A 20,726-nucleotide genomic window follows, 5' to 3' on the forward strand; every position below is an offset into this window, starting at 1 on the left:
AGTCAGGGCCTATCTGATGACAACTAACAACAAACAACATATTTCTGTAGCAGAATATATTCATTTTAAATGGAATAGATAATATTGCCAACATCAGTTCGGATCATATTTTTGTCACAGCACAAGTTAGGGAAAACACTTGGTTTTCACAGCTTTGCAGGTATTAGAATTGTAGATAAGGAATTGTGGGCCTGAACTACCCATTTATAAACCATTTCTGCATGGCCTTGTGTGCATTTTGCGGGCCTTTTAGCATGAATGCCCTGAGGGAGGGATGGTAAGAGGGTTAATCTGGGCCCTTTTATTTCTGGAAATCCTTGTCATCCTGAGTAAACCATTTATACGGACTACTTCTATAAGACTTTTTCCCCCTAGAATTTGCACCTAAGAAAATGACTACATAAAAACCAAACCTGTTGCCGTCGAGTGGATTCCGACTCATAGTGACCCTATTAGACAGAGTAGAACTGCCCCATAGTTTCCAAGGAGTGCCTGGTAGATTCGAACTGCCGACCTTTTGGTTAGCAGCCATAGCTTTTAACCACTACCCCACCAGTGTTTCCGACTACATAAAATGCAGGGAAAAATAGATAATTTTCTGTACCCGAGCATGAGACCTCTTTATGAAGAAAAAGATTTCTATTAGAACAGGCATTAATTGCTCAAAACTAGTTACATTTAAAATTTTTCTTCCTGGCAAGCTTTACCTTAAAAACATTGGTAGAGTTACCGTGGCATGTTCTAGGAAAGATCTCACCAAAAAGATACTGAAATCTTGTTTTTGAGAGTTCTCTGTTCTAAGTATGTCACATTCAAATTTCTCCTTAATACGATTTTAGGTAAAGAATTTTCAATGATTGCATTTGTGCTAATGCAGCCACCCCCCCAAGATTGTCAGCCCTCAAGGACAGATACCAGCCTTCCTCTGTTTTTCTTTTTTTGTAATCTCCAGGAAGCTTATAACTTGTATAGTACTCTGTTGGAAGCAGATATTAGATAAATCCTGGCTTTCTTAGCTCTGCTTAGGAAAGATTCTGCCATGGTGGTTAAGATATTTTCACGGAATAAGATAGACACATCTGGAGGTTCCATTAACCCTCTTTCAGGAAACAAATACATCATATATGGCCCAGGAAGAGAAATTTATCTTAAAGGCTCTAAAGAGCTGTAGGCAGAGCTCACGCGATGAGCAAATCTGTTTAAATACAGTCTGGAGGGGGATTTCTCCTCCTTTTTGTGCACCAAAGTTTAAAAAAAAAAATTTCTTTTTTTTAAGTTTAAAATAAAAACTGATTCTAAACAGTAGTAGTAAAAATTACAAGCAATTTCAGCTATGTTTTATCAAAATGTGTAGACGGGGGAATCATGCCCATAGCACTATGCAAAAAACTGTCTTTGACACTTGCAAATAACAAAAATTGGGCCGTGTTGGTACAATGACTGGCGTACACTGCTGACTCAGTGGAGGTTGACGATGTTGAATGGACATGTTCAATGGTCAATGGTTATGGGCTTCCCCTGGTTAAAAATTTCTGATAGCCCCAAAGAACCCTTAGAATAAAGCCCATAGTCCTTCTCAGGGCAGTCGTGACCCTTTGCAGTTTGTTCTCAACCTGCCCTTTTCCAGTCTTATCTCGCTGTATGTAAGCCATTTTGGGATACCCGCTCAGAATGTCCCCTTTCCTCACCTCGGTATTCTTCCCACTTCTCTGCTGGTCATAGTCTGTTAATTCTTCAAGGCCTCACAAATAAACACAACCCTGATGAGCCTTTCTGTGCTGCCCTAGCCCCATCTACATAAAAGCATTTTAATTGTTCTGGATTTTATCTCCTCTTTCAGGGACCCTGAAGAGTTTGAGGGAGGGAGTACTTCTTTCTTTTCTTTACATACTAGTACCAAATACAGGATTTGGACATTCGTGGGCATTTAATAAGTGTTTGCTTTTATTGGTTAAAAAAAAAAAAAGTTGAATCAGGTAGGGTTCAACTCATTGGCAAAAAACCTGTGGTGAATATTGAAAGAGAAGTAATGAGACTCTGCCTTTGTTGTCCAGTTTTCTGCTTCTGGAGGAAAGCAGTAGGAAGTAGACAGCGCTAGAATCTTGGCCTGATACCAAGCATCTAACTGCCAATCCAGAATGCTTTCCGCTGCTCTGCCTCCTACAAATGAAAAGGCACAAAGGCCACTTCACTCTGAAGTGTCAGCACCTCCACATGGTGCCACCTAATGGTTTTCCAAGTGACTCTCTGGGTGAAGGTAAAATATGGTGTGCTCTTCTTCATTCTCTCCATTAACTGGTAATGTGATATCTCAGGGAGATTTATTTAGACACATGGAAGAACTCTTAAATGAAGTTCAGTTTGATAAATCTAGGAGGAGGTGGGGGGAGTGTTTCAGAGGTTTTGCTTCATAAGCTTCTTACAATTCCAGTGGCCACTTTTCAAGTTGTGGGCTGATAGAGGACAGACAGGTGAATCAATGACTTTGTATCTGCAGAAATGCAACATATTATGTCAGGCATTCATAGTTCTTTTGTGTTTTCTCCATTAATTTTAAAGGAAACTGTACAAATAAATGTATCTGTTTAAAACATTTTTGATTGTACAAAATATACTAACAGACATCACATTTTTCCTCCATTTGCATGATGAAGTTAATTTTCCAGCCCGATCTTGGCCCAGTGAATATCGCACACGGTAGTTCGACATGCCTAATTGGGCAAAAGTCCAGCTTTGTAGTTTGTCACAATTTTTGGTATATTCAATTCCCTGGTTACTTTGTGAGGATTCTTCTAAATGACTTTGCACAAAGTCAGTAAAACAAAGATTTTATTGTCTTTCTTTGATGGATAGTTTATTCACCATATGGTCTGTCATACTCAAAACTACTATCCTGAAAATCCATAATATGTTCCTATGGTTATTCTAGTCTCTTACCTAGTTACTTACCATTGGTAGTTCTCTTTTCAGCTCTTTATTTACAATACTTTCTGTTTTGATACTCTGACAAAAATTTACCATGGAAAATTCCAAATATTTTCAGAAGTAGAGAGAATGAATCATGTGCTCATCATCCAGCTTTAATAATTACCAGCTCATGGCCAATACTGTGCCCTCTGCACTCTCACCTACCACCTGCACCCTTTTGGAACTAGTGATGTTTGATAGATTCTCTGATGCCTGGCTTGAAAAGATATTCCAAGCCCTGATTCTTTTAGTGAGATATCTTTATTTTCTCTATCATATTCTGGTTCCTTCTATCACTAGTATAAAAATTAATAAGTAACCTCATATTTCTTGTCCTTCCATCTTCCCTCAGCATCTAATTTGAAGTAATCTTTTTATTCCCAGTTAATTTCTATAAAGGAATCAGAGAGCTGTTCCTGCACTCTCCATGTTTCCCTCTAACACATCATTTTCCGATAGTTGTACCAAACCTAAACCTTTCGAATATATGTTGTTGTTGTTGTTGTTAGATGCCGTCAAGTTGGTTGCGACTCATGGTGACCTATGTACTACAGAATGAAACACTGCCCAGTCCTGCGCCATGCTCACAATTGTTGTTATATTTGAGTCCATTGTTGCGGCCGTTATGTCAGTCCATCTTGTTGAGGGTCTTCCTCTTTTTTGCTGACCCTGTACTTTACCAAGTGCGATGTCCTTTTCCAGGGACTGATCCCTCCTAATAACATGTCCAAAGTATGTAAAACAAAGTCTCATCATCCTTGCTTCAAAGGAGCGTTCTGGTCGTACTTCTTCCAAGATAGATTTGTTTGTTCTTTTGGCAGTCCATGGTATATTCAATATTCTTCGCCAACACCACAATTTGAAGGTGTCAGTTCTTCTGTCTTCCTTATTCATCACCCAGCTTTTGAATACATATGATGCGGTTGAAAATACCATGCATTGGGTCAGGTGCACCTTAGTCTTCAATGTGACATCTTTGCTTTTTTTGCAGCAGATTTGCCCAATGCAATGTGTCTTTGATTTCTTCACTGCTGCTTCTGTGGGTGTTGATCGTGGATCCAAGTAAAATGAAATCCTTGACAACTTCAATCTTTTCCCTGTTTGTCATGATGTTGCTTATCGGTCCAGTTGCGAAGATTTTTGTTTTCTTTACGTTGAAATGTAATCCACACTGAAGGCTGTGGTCTTTGGTGTTCACCAGTAAGTGCTTCAAGTCCTCTTCACTTTCAGCAAGAAAGGTTGTGTCATCTGCATAATGCAGATTGTTAACGAGTGTTCCTCCAATCCTGATGCTCAGTTCTTCTTCATAAAGTCCAGCTTCTTGGATTATTTGCTCAGCATACAGATTGAATAGGTATGGTGAAAGGATACAACCCTAAAGTACACCTTTCCTAACTTTAAACCATGCAATAACCCCTCATTCTGTCTGAACAACTGCCTTTTGATCTATGTACAGGTTCCTCATGAGCACAATTAAGTGTTCTGGAATTCCCATTCTTTGCAATTTTATCCATAATTTGTTATGATCCACACAGTCGAACACCTTTGCATGGTCAATAAAACACAGGTAAACATCTTTCTGATATTCTCTGCTTTTAGCCAGGATCCATCTGACATCAGCAAAGATACTCTCTGAATCCAGCACTTCCCTTTCAATATCTTGCTTCAGCCACTTTTGAATGATCTTCAGCAAAATTTTAATTGCATGTGGTGTTAATGATAGTGTTCGATAATTTCTACACTTGGTTGGATCACCTTTCTTGGGGATAGGCATAAATATGAACATCTTCCAGTCAGTTGGCCAGGTAGCTGTCTTCCAAATTTCTTGGCACAGACGAGTGAGCACTTTCAGTGCTGCGTCTATTTGTTGAAACATCTCAGTTGATATTCTGTCAATTCCTGGAGCCTTGTTTTTCACTGGTGCTTTCAGTGCAGCTTGGACTTCTTCCCTCAGTACCATCAGCTCCTGATCTTATGCAACCTCTTGAAATGGTTGAAAGACGACCAATTCTTTTTGGTATAATGACTCTATATTCCTTCCATCTTCTTTTGATGCTTCCTGTGTAATTTAATATTTTCCCCATGGAATCCTTCTAACATATAGCTATTACATGTCAATATGTAAAAGCCTAGGCGTCATCACATGGGAAAATGAAATGAAGCAGATAGATACTTGCGCCTTTAATCAATATCACTCTGAATGCCATAACTACAAATCCAGGCCGAATTAAGTATTGTACTAATGATTCACAGTTGTAAATACCGTGAGTGACATTGGTTATGGCACTTTATGACGTAATGAATAACTGTTGGCAGGTTCTGAACAAAACAAATTTACCTTGATTCTCTGGGCAGTTATATTAGTAGTTTCCAATTATTATAGGATTTGTATACAATTTTATGAAATTAGGTAGGCATCCTTTTAAAACTGCGGACTTAGCCACCTGCAAGCAGAAACAAGTGTTTGTTCACAGCAGAAATGAGACCAATAGAAACAGAAGAGCCTTCTGATACTTGGGTCTCCATATTACTGAGCACTAAGGAAGAGCCACTGGATTCAAAGAAAAGATATTAAATTGTTTCTTGATCATGCCAGTCACTGGCATTTTTTTATCCTTATTGACCAAAATATATAGCAGTTCTAGGATTCTGTGGGCTTCTGTTTTTTCAGTCCCTTATCTTTATAATTTTCACATCGATAATTTGCAAAGCAGAGTTATTTTTTACTTGCTAAAGTAGGTTACACATAAGTCACCCCATGAAGTTTCTAATAGTGCAAAGGTGTAGTGTCTCTGGGCCACAATAACTATTTGAGGATAAGATTGATTAGAGTTTCACTGGCTATAACGCTGGCTTGGTGTTTTACTTAAAATTTCACCCATATTCACATTTTTGGACTATTCGTGATAAAAACAATACCTAACATCTGCAGTGTGTTGAGGTAGCTGGGGTAAATAAAGAAAGCCTTGTTATCCATGTGACAGGTATGGCATTGAGTCCCAGAGAGGGGCACAGCAGTGGCAAGAGTGCCCCAACTCCCCACTCACAGTATCATCCTTCAAGGGTCCAGGTAGTCTCGGGCTGTGCGGCAGGGTAGGGGTTAGTTTCAGGGTTGGAGTGAGCAGTCTTGTCATTTCATACACAGCCAAATTTAATTTGCTCTCATGGGTCAGCACAGAAGAGCACCTTCATATGCAAAGAACCTGGTGACGTGTATCATGACTGAAGAGTCCCGTCTAGACAGGACACCAGTCTGAGCACAGTGACTCTCAACAGAGCTAGACTGTCCTAGGAGCCATTTTAGAAATCTGAAGGGGATCATTCTCAGTTGTCACAGTTGGGGGGAAGGGGCTCAGCTGGCATTTGAGGAACACAATGCTTTGTTGTTGTTTGCGCAGTGGAGTAGATTCTGACTCACAGCGAGTGACCTGTATGACAGATTAGAACTGCCTCATGGAGCTTTCTAGGATGTAAATCTTTATGGGAGCTGATCACCAGGTTTTTTCTTCCATGGAGCCGCTGGTGAGCTCAAACCATCGACCTTTCCGTTAGCAGCTGTTTAACCATTTTGCCACCAGGGCTCTTGAACACAATGGTAGGTATCTGACAATGCATGGCAAAGTCCCACACGCTGGTGAATTGCCCCATGCCCCTTGACTTTTGGATACAGTCCCAGACATTCATGGGAAGGTGCAAAACCTCCCCTATGTGGCAGTTCTACTCTGTCACATGGAGTCATTATGAGTTGAAAATTGACTGCACAGCACCTAATGACAAACTTGCTTGAGTACTTATTTTCAAGTATATACATGGGAGTGGATCATATGGGAAATCTATGTTTAAATTTTTGAGGAACTGCCAGGCTGTTTTGCACAGTGGCTGAACCATTTTATATTCCTATCAGCAGTTCATGAGGGTTCTAATTTCTCCACATTTTCACCAACAGTTGCTATCTTTGATTTTTTTAATTATAGCCATTATACCAAAAAAAAAAAAAAAAGCCAAACCCATTGCCATCCAGTCGATTTCAACTCATAACAACCCTATAGGACAGAATAGAACTGCCCCATAGATTTTCCTAGGAATGCCTGGTGGATTTGAACTGCTGACCTTTAGTTAGCAGCTGTAGCTCTTAACCACTATGCCACCAGGGTTTCCGTAGCCATTATAGTGGGTGTGAAAAAATATGTTTTTAAGAGAAATACTTTTTATATTACAACCGAACACACATACATACAATAACTGAAATAAGAGCTTCACAAAACAATACTACACTCTGATATTTTCTTTCTATCTTATATAATTAAAAAAAAAAGCTGCTTGCAACCTATTAAATTGATTTCATGCTATACTAAATAGACATGGCCTATTGTTTGAAAAACAGTGTTCTATTTAGATGCACGAATTCTTCTAGGAGCTTTTGAGTGTTTATATGACAAATAGAAATAGTTTCCTTTTGTGAGTACTGGAAGACATCTTACCATATGGCAAACAGAATTCAAAATGATAATTTATATTATCAGCACCTGACAGCATGTTAGAGAATTCAACGTTATTGGAAAAGTACCGGTGCAAGGGTCAGAGAGCCAGGGTTAATTCTGGCTCAGAAACTTGCTTCATGTCCTCGAACAAGAAATTGCTTTTCTGTAGCCAGTAAATGAAGTTAATAATACCCAGCATACTAAGGGGAAAGGTTGAGATGAGGTTTTGAGTAGGATAATGGATGTGATTATAGTTGGAAACAGTGACCCAGAAAATCAAACCCGTTGGTGCTGAGTCGATTCTGACTTGTAGAGACCCTGTAGGACTAAGTAGAACTGCCCCATAGGGTTTCCAAGGCTGTACTCTTTACAGAAGCAGACTGCCACATCTTTCTCCTGTGGAGCAGCTGGTGAGTTCCAACTCCCAACTTTTTGGTTAGCAGTCAAGTGCTTAACCACTGTGCCGCCAGGGTTCCTTTGAAACAGTGAAGTGCTGTCTATATAATAGTGAATTGTTACTTAAGTGTTTCCATAGGATCCTGCTTGGAGAGCACTAAATTGTCAGAGATCGTCAATGAATAGTAATAGCTAGAACAGCAACATTCATTGGCTACCTATTAGATGTCAGGCACTGTTCTAAGCACTTTGCCTGTGTTAACTCATTCAATCTTCACAAAAGCCCTCTGAGGTAAGTACTGTTACTGTTAGTCCCTCTGGACGAATGAGAAAATCAAGGGACAGAGTGACTTGGTAGCAAATAACTTGGTCACAATTACATCTCTAATAAAAGTAAGTGGCAAAATTGGGTTTGATGCCAGAAAATCTTGTTTTTTGAATCTAAATGTTTGACCACTATATATACTACCTATGTAATTAAGGCAGCAATCAGAATTTTTATATTAATGTGCCTCAGTATTTATGTTTCCTGTAGCATTAAGTGTTTTTGCAAATTAAAGGCTTACTTGAAAATGGTGAAGAAAAAATGCAATTTTTTTTGTACATTTTTGTGGAAAGAAGGCTAATCTGCAAGCCACAGCAGAGTGCTCGCATATTTAGCTCTGAGTCTAGCAGAGAGTTTTCTGAATGTATATGCATAGGGGTCCGTGTGTGTGTGTGCGTGTGTGTGTGTGCACGTGTGTATATGTGTACATACGCAGATTTCAAAGAGAGATAGCCAGCTCCCTAGTGGGGATAAAGGTGAGGTTGTTCAGCAGCATAAAGGAAAACTCAAGGAGAGAAGAGACCACTGCCAGGATGCCATGGCCTGGGAGTCCTGCCCAGCTGACCCCTCACTGACATGAAGCATCCTCCATCCCTGGGTACATGGCCTCTGGCATGGCACCATGGGCCTGTGCCATCCTATGAAGCAGAGATTTGTCTCAGCCTAGCCTTTGACTCTGAACACTGGCTAAGGCCTCCATCAGTTGAAGAGACTGATAATTTTTAGCTGGAGTGGCTGGGGAACTGGAAGACTCTTATTTACGATTTGGATCAGTTTGGCTTAAATGTTCAAATAAATGATGTAAATTGTACAAGTGAGTCGATAATCCACATCTTTGGGTCTGGTGGCTGGATCATCACAAGGGGATGCTGAGTGTGTGGAAACGGCACTTTCTCTCCTGGCTTGCCCTTCAAGTGACTTCACTGTTGGAGACCTTTCTTCTGAGTGCAGCTCTGGGATGCTGCACAAAACCCACATTTCTCATGAATGGCATTGCCAGATTTAGGAAAAGCCAGGCTCCTCTTTGGAACTGGTGAACTCGGTTAATCAGAAACAGCTCACTTAGGCTGCCAGCCAGCTTTCCACAACTTCAGGAGGAAGCCCAGGCCTTGGGCCCAACCTCCGAGTGGTGACGGTCAGATTATGCTTGGCTTTGCCATCACCGGGAAAGACCTTCATGCCTGCCTAATTGAAATAAGATTTTGTTGGCTTAAAAATGGTTATCTCAAGGCCCAAACAAGACAGTGGAATAGACAGATGCTTCCGGCAGGCACTCTTACAACAAAGACCAGGAAAAAAAAGCAAAACGGGTATATTTATGACAAACTAGGAGCCCTGAACATCAAAGGCAAAGTTAGAAAGTGAACTGAGTGGCAGGGGGAGGAAGAGACGGTTCAGAAGCAGAGAGGTGTAACCAGACTTGAATCGCTGGGAGCCCTCAGGCACCATTCCAGGAAGCAGCTGCGGCCAGCTGATACTAGTGTTTGGCCACAGTTTCCTCAGGGAGAAGCAGCCAGCCACACAGCCTACTCATACCTCCAGAACCAGAGAAGAATGAAGCTCTTGGCAAAAGCTAAGTACTTGAGTATATTTTACCGTGCCTCACATCCCCGAGCTGGCTTCAGCAGCTGATTTCCCTGGGCTTCAGATAGGCCCTGCTGAATGCCTGGAGAAGGAATAAATTCACAACTGGGTGAAAAGATAATTTGCCAGCTCTACTAACTGGGGGAGATCAGGACAGAAGCAGCTCCTGTCCAGGCATAAGCAGTCTGTGGACTTTGAGTACCTTTCTCCTGTGCATGGACCCGTGTGGGCCTATTTCAGGAGAATAGACACTTGTTGACAGACTACAACTGTTTCAGCTGTGCAGTGGAGAGGTAGGTGTTTGATGTTTGATACCTCTTTGCCTATTAAACAGGGTCCTCACCTACTCACATCAGGGCCTAAGGACTGATGACTTCACTAAGGTCACAGCCACCTACAACAGGGGTCGAAGTGTAATTGGTACTTTCCAGTCCTTACGAACAAAAACTCTGGGTGCCCATGGTCTGTCTGCAGAACCCACCCACCTGTACTCTCTAAGGGAAGAGGGACATGCTTTCCTCAGAGACACTTGGGGGATGATTCTCAGCCCCCTGCCTTGTTCAGAGTGTGACCCCCTGAGGCAACCAGATACCGGTACATACACCAATCACCCCTGTCCCTTTGAGACTGTAGGACAGAGCCTGTACCACACACTTGATGATCAGCTACCTGGGAACCTGAGCTGAATTCATACAAGAAAAGTGAATGGACTCCTAGACTGATATATTTGATAACAACTCCAGACATCTGATGACAGGACATCAGAGCTTCAAAGGTGAAAGTAATCAAGTTAGCTCACTCAAGCAACCCATTTGGGCATATCAAAACAAAACGAAGCAAGAAGCTAGGATACAGTAAGCAAACATAAAATAAACATGTAGTTGGCTCAGAGACAACAGTCAATATCAAGTCACGTAAAGAAACAGACCATGATTGACTCAACAAGTTATCAGAACAAAGAATCAAGGGATTTTCTAGATGAAAGTGCCCTCCTGGAATTGCCAGATGCAGAGTACAAAAGATTAACATACAAAACTCTTCAAGATATCAGGAAGGAGATCAGGCATTATGCACAACAAGCCAAGGAACACACAGATGAAGCAGAAGAAGAAATTAAAAAGGTTATTCAGGAACATAATGAAAAATTTAATAAGCTGGAAAAATCCATAGACAGGCAACGATCAGAAATTCAGAAGACTGACAATAAAATTACAGAAGTAGACAATTCAATAGAAAGTCAGAGAAGCAGAATTGAGCAAGTGGAAGGCAGAATTTGTAAACCTGAAGATAAAGCATTTGGCACAAATATATTTGAAGAAAAATCAGATAAAAGAATTAAGAAAAATGAAGAAAGCTTAAGAATCAGGTGGGACTCTATCAAGAGAAATAACCTATGAGTGATTGGAGTACCAGAACAGGGAGGGATAACAGAAAATACAAAGAGAATTGTTGAAGGTTTGTTGGCAGAAGACTTCTCTGATATTGTGAAAGATGAGAAGATATCTATCCAAGACGCTTATTGAACTCCACAGAAGGTAGATTTTAAAAGAAAGTGACTAAGACATATTATAATCAAACTTGCCAAAACCAAAGATAAAGAGAGAATTTTAAGAGCACCTAGAGATAAATAAAAGTTACCTACAAAGGAGAGTCAATAAAAGTAAGCTCGGACTATGCAGCAGAAACCACGCAGGCAAGAAGGCAATGGGATAACTTATATAAAGCAGTGATGGAAAAAAATTGCCAGCAAAGAATCATATATCAAGCAAAACTGTCTCAAATATGAAGGTGAAATTAGGACATTTCCAGATAAACAGAAGTTTAGGGAATTCATAAAAACCAATCCAAAACTACAAGAAATATTAAAGGGAGTTCTTTGGTTAGAAGATCAATGATATCAGGAATCAACCCAAGACTAGAACACTGGACAAAACAATCAGATGTCAACCCAGACAGGGAAATCACAAAAATAAATCAAGATAAAAAAATGCTCAAAACAGGGAAACAGTGATGTAATTATGTAAAAGAAGACAACATTAAAACAATAAAGGGGGACTAAGAAATTTTTTTTTTAAGAAATGTAGTTGTAGATTTTCCATATGGAGAGGAAGACAAGTTGATACAAAGAAATAAAAGCTGGGTTTAAATTTAGAAAAATATGGGTAAATAATAAGAGAAAAACAAAGGAGACAAACTATCCTACACATCAAAATAAAATACAAGGGAAAAATACAGACTCAGCAGAAACAAAATCAACAACAACAAATATGAGGAAAGGACAATATATAAAGAAAATCTACTCAGCACAAAAATTTAGTGGGAAAAAGAAACTGTGAACAACACAGAAAAAAAGTCATCAAAATGATAAGAGTAAATTCATACCTATCCGTAATTACACTAAATGTAAATGGATTAAATGCACCAATAAAGAGACAGAGAGTGGCAGAATGGATTAGAAAACATGATCTGACTATATGCTGCCTACAGACACACCTTAGACTTAAAGACACAAACAAACTAAAACTGAAAGGAAGGAAAAAAATATATCAAGCAAACAACAATCAAAAAAGAGCAGGAATGGCAATATTAATTTCTGACAAAATCGACTTGAAAGTTAAATCCATCATACAGGATGATGAAGGACAGTATATAATGATTAGAGGGACAATATACCAAGAAGATGTAACCATATTAAATATTTATGCACCCAATGACAGGGCTGAAAGATACATAAAACAGCTCCACAATAATAGTACGAGACTTCAACACACTACTATCAGTGAAGGACAGGACATCCAGAAAGAAGCTCAATAAAGACATAGAAGATCTAAATGCCACTATCAACCAACTTGACCTCATAGACGTATACAGAATACTCCACCCAACAGCAGCCAAGTGTACTTTCTTTCGTAGTGCACATGGAACATTCTGTAGAATAGGCCACATATTAGGTCATAAGCAAGCCTTAGCAGAATCCAAGACACTGAAATACTGCAAAGCTTGTTCTCTGACCATAAGGCCATAAAAGTAGAACTCGATAACGGAAAAAACAGGGAAAAGAAATCAAACGCTTGGAAACTGAACAATACCCTGCTCAAAAAAGACTGGATTGCAGAAGACATTAAGGATACAGTAAAGAAATTCATAGAATCCAATGAGAATGAAAACACTTCTTATCAGAACCTTTGGGACACGACAAAAGCAGTGCTCAGAGGTCAACTTATATCAATAAATGCACACATGAGAAAAGAAGAAAGGGCCAAAACCAAAGAATTATCCCTACAACTTGAACAAATAGCAAGAGAGCAACAAAAGGAACTCTCAGGCACTGGAAGAAAGCAAATAATAAAAATTAGAGCAGAATTAAATGAAATAGAAAACAGAAAAAAAATTGAGTAAACAAGACCAAAAACTGATTATTTGAAAAAAATCAACAAAATTGAAAAACCGTTGGCTAAATCGACAAAAGGAAAACAAGAGAGGAAACAAATAACCCAAATAAGAAATGAGATGGATGATATTACAACAGGCCCAACTGAAATTAAAAGGATCATATCAGATTACTATAAAAAATTGTACTCTAACAAATTTGAAATCCTAGAAGAAATGGATGAATTCCTAGAAACACACAACCTACTTTAACACCAACAGAGGTAGAAGAACTAAGTAGACCCATAACAAAAGAAGAGATTGAAAATGTATTCAAAAAACTCCCAAAACAACAACAAAAAAAGCCCTGGCCCGGAGGGCTTCACTGCAGACTTCTACCAAACTTTCAGAGAAGAGTTAACACCACTACTACTAAAGGTATTTCAGAGTATAGAAAAGGACGGAATACTCCCAAACTCATTCTATGAAACAACCATATCCCTGATACAAAAGCCAGGTAAAGACACCACAAAAAAAGAAAATTACAGACCTATATCCCTCATGAACTTAAATGCAAAAATCCTCAACAAAATTCTAGCCAATAGAATTCAACAACATATCAAAAAAATAATTCACCATGACCAAGTGGGATTCATAACAGGTATGCAGGAGTGGTTCAACATTAGAAAAACAATGTAATCTATCCTATAAATTAAACAAAAGACTAGGATCACATGATTTTATCAACTGAAGCAGAAATGGCATTTGACAAAGTTCGACACTCGTTCATGATAAAAACTCTCAGCAAAATAGGAATAGAAGGAAAAATTCCTCAACATAATAAATGCCATTTATACAAAGCCAACAGCCAACATCATCTTAAATGGAGAGAGTCTGAAAGCATTCCCCTTGAGATCGGGAACCAGACAAGGATGCCCTTTATCACCACTCTTATTCAACATTTTGCTGGAGGTCCTAGCCAGAGCAATTAGGCTAGATAAAGAAAAACAGAGCACGCAGATTGACAAGGAAGAAGTAAAAGTATCTCTGTTTGCAGATGACATGACCTTATACACAGAAAACTCTTAGGAATCCTCCAGAAAACTACTGAAACTAATAGAAGAGTTCAGCAGAGTATCAGGATACAAGATAAACATAAAAAAGAGTTGGATTCATCTACGGCAACAAGAACATCGAAGAGGAAATTGCCAAATTAATGCCATTTACAGTAGCCCCCAAGAAGATAAAATACTTAGGAATAAATTTTACCAGAGATGTAAAAACTTATACAAAGAAAACCACAAAACTCTTCTGTAAGTAACCAAAAGAGACCCATATAAGTGGAAAAACATACCTTGCTCGTGGATAGGAAGACTTAATACTGTACAAAGGTCTATTCTACCAAAAGCGATGTATAGATTTAAGGCAATTCTGATCCAAATTCCAACGACATTCTTAAATGAGATGGAGAAACAAATCACCAATTTCATATGGAAGGGAAAGAGGCCCCGTATAAGTAAAGCATTACTGACAAAAAAGAACAAAGTGGGAGGTCTCACTCTACCTGATTTTAGAACCTATTATACTGCCACAGTAGTCAAAACAGCCTGGTATTGGCACAACAACAGATACATAGACCAAAGGAACAGAATTGAGAATCCAGACATAATTCCATCCATATATAAGCAGTTGATGTTTGTGAAAGGCCCCAAAGCAGTTAAATGGGGGAAAAGACAGTCTTTTTAACAAACGGTGCTGGCACAACTGGATGGCCATCTGCAAAAAAATGAAACAAGACCCATACCTCACACCATGCACAAAAACAAACTCAAAATGGATCAAAGACCTAAGTTTAAAATCTAAAACGATAACGATCATGGAAGAAAACATAGGCCCAAAGTTAGGCACCCTAAAACATGGCATAAAGAGTATACAAAACAGTACTAACAATGCAGAAGAGAAACTAGATAATCAGGAGTTCCTAAAAATCAAACACCTATGCTTATCCAAAGACTTCACCAAAAGAGTAGAAAGATTACCTACTGACTGGGAAAAAGTTTTTAGCTATGACATTTCTGATCAGTGCCTGAGCTCTGAAATCTACACGATACTGCAAAAACTCAACTACAAAAATCAAATAACCCAATTAAAAAATGGGCAAAAGATATGAACAGGCACTTCACCAAAGACGACATTCAGGTAGCTAACACATACATGAGGAAATGCTCACAATCATTAGACATTAGAGAAATGCAAATCAAAACTACAATGAGATTCCATCTCACTCCAACAAAAAAAAACAAGGCTGGCATTAATCCAAAAAAGACAAAATAATAAATGTTGGAGAGGTTGTGGAGAGACTGGAACACATCTACACTGCTGGTGGGAATGTCAAATGGTACAACCACTTTGGAAATCCATTTGACACTTCCTTAAGAAGCTGGAAATAGAACTACCGTATGATCCAGCAACCCCACTCCTTGGACTATCTCCTAGAGAAATAAGAGCCTTTACATGATCAGATATATGCACACCCATGTTCATTGCAGCACTGTTTCCAATAGCAAAAAGATGGAAGCCTATCAACGAATAAATGGATAAATAAATTATGTTATATTCACACAATGGCATACTGTGCATTGATAAAGAACAGTGATGAATCTTGAAACATTTCATAACATGGAGGAATCTGGAAGGCATTATGCTGAGTGAAATTAGTCAGTTGCAAAAGGATAAATATTGTGTAAGCCCACTATTATAATAACTGGAAAAATAGTTTAAACAGAGAAGAAGATATTCTTTGATGGTTATGAGAGGGGGTGGGAGGGAGGGAGGGAGAGGAGTATTCACTAATTAGGTAGTAGATAAGAACTACTTTAGGTTAAGGGAAAGACAACACACAATACTGGAGAGGTATGCACAGCTGCACTAAACCAAAAGCAGTTTTCTGAATAAACTGAATGCTTTGAAGCCCAGCATAGAAGGGGCGGGGGTTTGGAGACCATGGCTTCAGGGGACATCTAAGTCATAGGCATAATAAAATCTACTAAGAAAACATTCTGCATCCCACTTTGGAGAGTGACATCTGGGGTCTTAAACGCTACCAAGTGGCCATCTAAGATGCATCGATGAGTCTCCACCCACCTGGAGCAAAGGAGAATGAAGAACACCAAAGACACAAGGTAATTATGAGCCCAGGAGACAGAAAGGGCCACATAAACCAGAGACTACATCAGCCTGAGACCAGAAGAACTAGATGGTGCTGGCTACAACTGATGACTGCCCTGACAGGGAACAAAACAGAGAACCCCTGAGGGAGCAGGAGAGTAGTGGAATGCAGATCCCAAATTCTTGTAAAAAGACCAGACTTAATGGTTTGACTGAGACTAGAAGGACCCCAGTGGCCATGGCCCCGAGATCTTCTTTAGCCCAAGACACGAACCATTGCCAAAGCCAACTCTTCAGACAGAGATTGGACTGGACAGTGGGATAGAAAAAGATGCTGGTGAAGAATGAGCTTCTTGGATCAAGTAGACACTTGAGACTATGTTGGCTTCTCCTATCTGGAGGGGAGATGAGAGGACAGAGGGGGCCAGAAGCTGGCAGAATGGACATGAATAGAGAGGGTGGAGGGAAGGACCGGGCTGTCTCAATAGCGGGAGAGTAACTAGGAGTATATAGCAAGGTGTATATAAATTTTTGTTTGAGAGACCGACTTGATTTGTAAACTTTCACAATAAAATTTCACAATAAAAATTACCAAAAAAAGATCCCCACAGTTGAATGCCTTTATGCAGTCAAGAAAACACAGGTAAACAAAAAAAGAAAAAAAAAAAAAAAAGGCTATCTCAGTAATGTGTTTCTGAATTAGGAGGAATGGCTGGTTTTTAAAGGTTCATTTGTTTCAATATTAATGCACAAATGACCTCCTGCTGACAAATTCGGATTTCGATGACACTTCTTTGCTGATTCAGTACTTACCCGCCACCAGTGCTAAAACACAGAAGGGATCCACATCACTGCAAGGTCCCTTGTGGTTGAGCTGCATGCTCGCACCCTCAACTCAGCGCTTCCATCCTGAGCCCTTCTGTTGGTTTCAGAACACCTGGGTCAAACGTTCTTTGACTAGAGAACTCCTTCAGAGGGGAAAGGAAAGAGTTGCCAGGCTCACTTCACAAACACCCAGAATTCATCAATTCTGAGGACGTTGCTCATTCTGCTTTAAACTGAAAGCTCCAATTCAAAACAACAATGGCTGTAGAGGTGGATGAGCCAGTATGCACGGTATGCCCTGGTTTACGTAAGCAAGGTACTCATCGGCTTAGTTTTGCCTACTTTCTAATCTGTAGTGCACAATTCCACCCGGGTTTTTGCGCACTACAGGTTAGTGAGTAAGCACGATTAAGCTCGTGCATACCATGCTTATTGGCACACAATGCGAAACATCAGAATGTGGCACTATGGCAGATATGTGACACCAATTCCTTGTGAAACTCCGTGATTTAGTGGGTCTTTTATAGCCCATTTGGTTGTTTTCTACGGTTAATACCTGTTGACTGCACTACACAAATTTTCGAAGATGAATGCATAGTTCAAGTAGTTTGGCTGGCTATATGTGAATATTTCACTCTAGACCAATTCTTTCTTCCAATATTTCTTCTCGCTTTTTTCCCCTCGAGCATATCCATTCTAGGAAGTATGGAGAGAAAAGAGCCTGCTGAGAACATGTATCAAGTGATAATGACATGTCCTTACGGAAAAAACTCTGGGGCAAGCAGAATTTGGGTTATATTGTAAAGCTATCGTTAGATTTCCTATCCTGGCAAGATTTAAGCACTTTGTTTTTCTAAATCCTCTTTCATTTGCGTTAAACAGGGGAAAATATGACATGTGATCCTTTTTTTTTTCCTTGAGAAAACAATCACTGTCCTCCACACTTTGCCAACAAAATTCCTTTTTTTCCACTTATTTCAGGAGCTACACTATCTGCAATTTGGGGAAACCACTACCCCAGCTGGCATTTTTAAAAATTTTGTCTTTGTCACTCAAGCTCTTTGTGTGTATATATGCGTGCGTGTATGTGTGAGTGTGTGTATGTATGTAGGTATGTGTATTTATGTGTGTTAATTTAAGGCAAAGACACTATCAGAGATGCAAGAAATCATCACAGCTGTTTAGAAGGAATGAGTTCTTCATTTTATTTCCTAAATCTTTCATAATTTCATTTTGCATTAAAGTATCAACAACCTTCTACTTTTTTTCAATTTTTTTTTTTTAAGAGTTTTTCACTGGCAAGATTCGATCTATTTAGTAGTGGCCATTAATCATTTGCTCATGATTCTCTGGAGAGTAGATTTGCTCATTTAAGTTGTGATTTTCTCCCAGGGGCTGTTTTTGGTTTATCTGCTAAAAATAAATAGAAAGAAAATAGGTAGAGGGAGCAGTCGGGAAAAGAGGAGGAGAGAAAAGCCTGCCTTTTAACATATAGAATTTTGAGGGGAAAAAAAAAAAAAAACTGAAGCAGACAAGAGCCCCACCCAAACTGTCATTTATTTTCTGCAGTTGCTGATTGTTCCTTGCAGGTCAGTTTTCAAATGAAGCATTTTCATGCCGTCACAGGGAGTCAGCACACTCTGACTTCCTGTGGCTAAAATCTTTATCTCATATTTCCAGAAGCAGAAACAAACGTGTGGTCTGATGCCTTTCTGGTTGAAAACTTAATGGAAGAACAAAATATAACATTTGTGCCTAGGACTGAATGCATGCACACAAACAAATAAATACAAGTAAAACTGGGAAATCTGAGTAAAACCAGTGGATTGTATTAGTGTCGATGGCCTGGTTGTGATTTTGTACTAGAGTTTTGCAAGATGTCACCATTGGGGGAAAATGGGAATAAGTATACAGGATTTCTCTTTATTGGTGTCTATAATAGCATGTGAACTTACAATTATCTCAAAATAAGAAGTTCAATTAATTTTTTAAAAATAATAAAAGTAATGAGAAAAATATATTACATATATATGTAACACCTGTGTTTTGAAAAAAAAATTAATTAAAATCATTTTAAAAACTTGTCTTTTTTGGTATGTTGCCATAACAGCTGGAAAATGAAAAAAGAAGACAATAGAAACATTGATGCATTTGAATTCTAACACTGGCAAAGAATAACGAATATGTCATAAGCAGACTGACAGAAGAATGAACAAACCAGTCTTAGAAGAAATAAAACTGGAATCCTCCTTAGAAGTGAGGATGGCTAAACTTCGTTTTGCTTACTTTAGGCATACCATCAGGTAAGACCAATTGCTGGAAAAGGACATCGTGATTGGTAGTAGGTCAGTGAAAATGAGAGAAACTCTCAATGAGATGGGTTGACACAATAGACACTGGAACATATCAAATATCATGAAGATGGCGCAGAACCAGGCAACGTTTTCTTTTATTACACATGAGGTCACCATGAGTCAGAACCGGCTTGGTGACAACTAACAACAACATTATAACAGCTAAAAATGAAAAGAAAACAATACATTTCGGTTTGTAAGTTCAGGGGCTATTTAAGGTGAATTAAACCAACAACCTATGTTACAGTGAGAAATTTAAAGTTAAATTTTTACCTAATTTCGAATAATTTATATTGAAGATACATTTTACTCTGACTGGTAACATCTTGGTAAAACAGAAAAATTTTTTTATAACTTTGGTTGGAAAACATAGTGGACTTAGATAAGCCCATTAGTCTTAATAGAGACCTGGTTTCACAATGGTTAAGAGCTATGGCTGCTAACCAAGAGGCTGGCAGTTCAAATCCACCAGCAGTTCCTTGGAAACCCTGTGGGGCCATTCTACTCTGTCCTATTGGGTTGCTGTGAGTCGGAATTGACAGCAACGGATTTTTCTTTGGCTTATTAGCCTTAATAGCTAAAATAAATTCCTTTGCCAGTACAAAGAATATGAGTATTTTGGCTTTTCAGGCAGGAGAATCCTAAGACTATCTGTCAATGCGTCAGAATAAAATGTAGGTTTGAGATAACAAAACAACAGTTACATGTTTAACAATTTTGGTTATTGTAGTGGATGAAGAGGTTGAAAAAACAAAAACAACAGCAACAAAGCAAAGCCTCTGTCTATCTATCTATCAATCAATTCTTTATTTGGATGATATTTTCTAACTTTGTATTTTGAGATAATGTAGATTCACATGCAGTTTAAAGAAACAACACAGAGAGGTCCCACATACCCTTCACCCAGTTTCCCCCAAAGGTGACATACAGCACAACCAGAGAATTCACATTGATAAAAAATTACAATCCACTAATCTTATTCAGGGCCAACGATGCTTTTTAAAACAGAACTATAGTTTATGATAATCTAACCAATTATCATATAATTATTAACTAGTATGCTTTCAAAAAAATACACCCTACCACTACAAATAATTATTTCTAAAGTTTGCTTCTAATTTTTTAGATTCATAGGATTTTTCTTCCCTTCCCTTCCTACCTTTTGCTTATTCTTCTCATTTGAAATGACTACCAGTCATTATGATAATAAGAAACAAATTGCTTTAAATATTTTCTGATGTGTATTTATGCATTATA

This window comes from Elephas maximus, chromosome 11 (genome assembly GCF_024166365.1).
Source record: "Elephas maximus indicus isolate mEleMax1 chromosome 11, mEleMax1 primary haplotype, whole genome shotgun sequence".
Taxonomy (NCBI): Eukaryota; Metazoa; Chordata; class Mammalia; order Proboscidea; family Elephantidae; genus Elephas; species Elephas maximus.